Source organism: Brachyhypopomus gauderio, unplaced genomic scaffold (assembly GCF_052324685.1).
Source record: "Brachyhypopomus gauderio isolate BG-103 unplaced genomic scaffold, BGAUD_0.2 sc139, whole genome shotgun sequence".
NCBI classification, from domain to species: Eukaryota; Metazoa; Chordata; class Actinopteri; order Gymnotiformes; family Hypopomidae; genus Brachyhypopomus; species Brachyhypopomus gauderio.
In genome coordinates, this window is record NW_027506960.1 from 248,818 (window position 1) to 253,952 (window position 5,135).

Genomic DNA, 5,135 nt, shown 5'->3' on the forward strand with positions numbered 1-5,135 from the left:
AGATAGGAGGCTTTGGGGTAATTGTTCCTGAAGATGGGGGGCTTTGGGGTAATTGTGCCCTCTGACTGGATGCCTGTGCACATAAATCTCTCATTCGTGCTTTCTCATGCCAGACAATTCTGGGTAAGGGTCCCAGAGTCTGTTTGGTCCACTAACAAACCAACCAATCACCACACAACTGTTTCTAACACCCTCCCACCCACCCCCGTGCGTAGAAGCGTGCGTGGAAGCGTGCGTGTGCGTGTCTGATGATCGGGACAGACCACTTTTACACATACGGGTACTGGTGAGAAGGGGCGGGAGCAACAGCTGCTCAACAGTTGCCCACTAGAACACATGAAAGCGACACGGTAGAGCGCGCGAGCTCACGCGCGCTCGCGGAACATAAAAGAGAGGAGCAACAGCAGGCTCGGCTGAGAAGCACTCTGTGTCCAATAAATCAGAGCAACGTACTGCATAACTTACCCACGGTTTTCCATAGCTGTGTCTGCAAACGATTTTGTTCAGCTTGTCTTCAAGTGTGTGGGAAGGTGAGCAGACATATGCACAAAATGGTGTCTCTATTTCGCTATTATCATATCATTAGCATATCATATCATTAGCATACCATGTGATTAGCATCAAATAGCCTATGCAAATAGTAATAGCTAAATATTAACAGAAATGCCCATAAGGCAGTGTGACACAGCAATGGCTTTTGAGTGAGCTTTGTAAAGGGTGCCAAGCACACAAACAGTGGGCTCCATTCAGTGGGCCTCCTGCTGCTCTCTAACAGGAAATGACACAGTGTGTAAAATTATAGTACTATAGACGGACTCCTTCTTCATTAGATTCCTCTATTAAAAATGTAGCCTGTCACACCTTTGAGCATTAACACATTTCATGGATGATATTTAATTTCCTTTCCATAACAACCACACCGTTTTCAGCTGAGTCACTTAGTGACACAGAATATTGTGAAAGTGATTGTAAGTGACAAAACGGGACAGAAATCTGAGGAGAGAAGGAAACATTACCATAATGAAAAAAACAGATGATTCGGTGTGTGTGTGTGTGTGTGTGTGTGTGTGTGTGTGAGAGAGAGAGAGAGAGGGAGAGAGAGAGAGAATCAACATGAATGAACGTGTCTGTGGTTATGTTATGTTCAAAGCTATATATGTGAAATATTAGTCTTGTTATGATATTTAAGCATGACATAAAACACTGAGCATGTCAGAAATCAGAATCAGAGCATCACCTCAGTTTAATATCCGAGTTACCATTCTTCCAGAAACACTCTCTAACGCACTCTGTGTCACAGGCCCCAGAAGAGTGACCAGCAGCACCCTGTGTCACAGGCCCCAGAAGAGTGACCAGCAGCACCCTGTGTTCCACCCTCTTACAGCCAGAGTCACTGTGGAGACCTGCTGAGGGCCAGACCTGCTGAGGACCAGACCCACTGAGGGCCAGACCTGCTGAGGGCCAGACCTGCTGAGGACCAGACCTGCTGAGGACCAGACCCACTGAGGGCCAGACCCACTGAGGGCCAGACCCGCTGAGAGCCAGACCCGCTGAGGGCCAGTCCTGCTGAGGGCCAGTCCTGCTGAGGACCAGACCTGCTGAGGGCCAGACCTGCTGAGAGCCAGACCTGCTGAGAGCCAGACCTGCTGAGAACCAGACCTGCTGAGGGCCAGTCCTGCTGAGGGCCAGACCTGCTGAGGGCCAGACCTGCTGAGGGCCAGACCACATGGCCTTTCTTCCACTAATGGGTGTGACGGGGCGGAGCCATCAGTACGACCAGAACCCAGCAGGTAGGGCCTGGATCAGGCAGCTCAGCCATCACTAATACTGCATGTTAGAGAGACCTGAATGACAAGGAACAAAATACATGGGAGTTGATGTCAAAAAGGTTTTAAATCAGTTCAAAAAGGTTTTAAATCAGTTCAAAAAGGTTTTAAATCCGTTCAAAAAGCAGATTAAAAGGAACACTAAATCAGTAGATCAGAATCAAAGACATATCAGGACCAGATGAAAGCAAGTAAAGATCAAAATGAGTCTTCACTGTTTAACTGGAGTGAGCTGCTGATTCCTTGATGTACTGTAGTGTCCGGTACAGCAGTAAATAACTCGGAGTCCAGAGCACATTGTGCTGCAGGGCAGCAGTGCTGGGAGCTCTGACTGGGTGTGTGGAGGGCCCGGCCAGCTAAGAGGCCTCCGGCCCAGATGTGAGAGCAGGATGGTGAGTGCCAGAACCCAGGCTGCAGTATATCTCTGCCGGGCTCGCTGGGCTACTGCCTGTGTCTCGGGGGGCCACACGGGAGAGGTGATAGATAGAGGAGTGCATGCCACACACACACAGCAGGAGTGAGGAGAAGATCAAACACAGGCACACACCCAACACACACACTCCCCCCCCCCACATACACACTGCACATGTGTGGAAACATGGACACACACTGGTGAGTGAGTTCACACTTTCATGAGTGACTTCACACTTTCACTCACTTCATCACACTTTTATTCAGCGTTGATCCTTTTGATCCTCTTTGCCTTCTGATATTGGAAAGTGAAATATGGGTCCTGGGTTCTGTGTGTATAATATTCTTAATCTACTCTGTATGTTAAGAAAGATATAGTGTGACATTTGTGTAGTGGATTCTCTCTGTATGTTCTAACCCTCTCTCTCTCTCTCTCTCTCTCTCTCTCACACACACACACACACACACACATATACTATATGCTCTCACAGACACTCATGCTCACACACACATATTTATGCTCTCTCACTCACACACACACACATATATATGCTCTCACATACACTTGTGCTCAGACACACATATATGCTCACACACACTCCAAGTCCATGTGCAATGGCCACAGATGGCCTCTGTTATCCATGGGTTTCATTTTCAGAATTGAACCCCAGTGTCCATACGTTGGGGAATGGATGACTTCACAACTGAAACGTTACAGACCGGTGAAGGATCTGATACATCACGCTTCACAGGGCACTGAGAGATGGCTACGGTGGAGGACAAGAGAAATGGAGAGATGGAGAGAGAGGTGGAGAGACAGTGAGAGATGAAGTGACAGATGGAGAGATGGAGATATGGAGAGATAGAGAGAGATGGACAGAGAGATGGAGAGTGAGATGAAGTGAGAGATGGAGAGATAGAGAGAGATGGACAGAGTTGGAGATATGGAGAGAGAGATGGAGACGGAGGCCTAGTCTACTTGAAAAAAAACATTCTGATTGCTCTCATGTGTGCTGGCATTATGGACTGTTAGAGTACTTGTGTGTGTGTGTGTGTGTGTGTGTGTGTGTGTGTGTGTGTGTGTGTGTGTGTGTGTGTGTGTGTGTGTGTGTGTGTGTGTTTAGTACTAGTGCAGGGCTAACACTGCATGTTTATGCTGAGGTTGTAGATGTACACTGAGACAAGCTTCTGTTTACAGATGTTGCTGGATGTGGTCTCTCTGCGCTACAACGTTAACAACTATCAGCCTTGTGGAGCAGTGGTGCCTGGCCCCGGGGTATACTTAAGATATTACATTAGTTTATGACCAATCAACAGCAGAGAGAGAGGAGGAGGCGGAGCCAGTTGAGATGGCGGGTGTGTGCAGTCATAGCAGACACACTGCAGGAAGAGATGCGTTTGGGTGATCAGAGCCATGGCCCTGGAGCTCCCTTTATAGACCTACCTGTCAATCACGTGACCAAAGTTCTGAAAAGCATTTGACAGAAGTTGGTTCCTTTCATAATAATGTTGCAGGATGTGAAAGTGTCTTTGGGAAATACGCGTATGGTTAGAAGGTGCTAGAGACTTTGCCCAATTTCAATAAAACTCTAAACCCATTTCACAAATGTAGACATGACTCTCCTAACAGAAATGGCGCTGAGGCTGAAATGCCTGTGAGGCCTGGCTGAGAGGGCGTACAGGCAGGCGTACGGTTTCACATCCATAAATCTGGGCTCCCCTGCAGAGCGGGATGAAACTACCTCCTGTAGGGCTGGTACGGACAGGGGAAAGCTCCTCATATATCATCTCAGCACAAAGTGCTCCCCACCGTACAGGTTAATACACACTCTGGCCTCTCTTCACCAGGGTCGTTACAGGGTCCGGCAGGGGCCCGCTCCCTCGGGACCGCCACTGTTGCTACAGCACTGGATCGATGTCTGAACCACTTCAGCGCCGAGTGGAAACTTTACACGAAACGTCATCAGCATTCATGACCTGTCCAGACCAATATATTTACAGTCTGCTGCTGTCAGCAGAACAGGGATAGTGTTTCGTGACCAAAACAAAAAAAATCCCAATCCCCTCACAATACAGACCGCAAGATCTGAAGGTATTTGTTAAACGTGGGACTTCTGCATATGCTACAGCTGTAAAATTATCAACATTAAATGCACCATGACAGTCTGGCTGAAGAGGGCCCTCTGTTCAAGGAGTAGGGTCCTCTGTCCAGGGAATATAGCCCTCTGTCCAGGGAATAGAGCCCTCTGTCCAGGGAATATAGCCCTCTGTCCAGGGAATATAGTCCTCTGTCCAGGGTAAATAGCCCTCTGTCCAGGGAATAGAGCCCTCTGTCCAGGGAATAGAGCCCTCTGTCCAGGGAATAGTGTCCTCTGTCCAGGGAATATAGCCCTCCGTCCAGGGAATAGAGCCCTCCGTCCAGGGAATAGAGCCCTCTCTCCAGGGAATAGAGCCCTCTGTCCAGGGAATAGGGCCCTCTGTCCAGGGAATAGGGCCCTCTGTCCAGGTAATAGAGCCCTCTGTCCAGAGCGCTGGGCTATGAGCCTATCAGTCCTCCGTCCCAGAGCAGTAGGAGAGGCGGAGTGCACGGACATAACTGTGAATGCCTCATGACAGCACTTACTTGGTCGCCAAGGAGACAGATCAATCACCAGTAAATGAGCAGCAATCAAGCCCACTTACAGGAAGGAGTCCGCATCACAGTCCAGAGCGGGGAACAATGGCCACCGAACAGGCAATAAGGCTGTGAACTCAAGATGCACAACTGTTACGACGCGTATATTTGCATTAATACACTATACCACGGTCATTTGATTCACAGTAATTTTATGCCAAACAATGTTGTTGCTTGTTCTTCAGTCAGGATGCAGTGATGCGTGTGAGGATGTAGAAGAAGAT

General features: G+C 48.6%; 1 long non-coding RNA gene across 2 annotated transcripts; it reads left to right on the top strand.

Moving 5' to 3' along the window:
• Positions 1 to 354: 354 nt before the first annotated feature.
• On the top strand, positions 355 to 3,850 carry LOC143500287 (uncharacterized). 2 transcript variants are annotated; one of them, XR_013126737.1, is made up of 4 exons: positions 355 to 530; positions 1,301 to 1,790; positions 2,729 to 3,045; positions 3,436 to 3,850. It is a non-coding gene; the product is annotated as an uncharacterized LOC143500287 (long non-coding RNA). The 2 variants fall into 2 exon arrangements; XR_013126736.1 differs by having other exon boundaries at positions 2,729 to 3,850.
• The last annotated feature ends 1,285 nt before the right edge of the window (positions 3,851 to 5,135 follow it).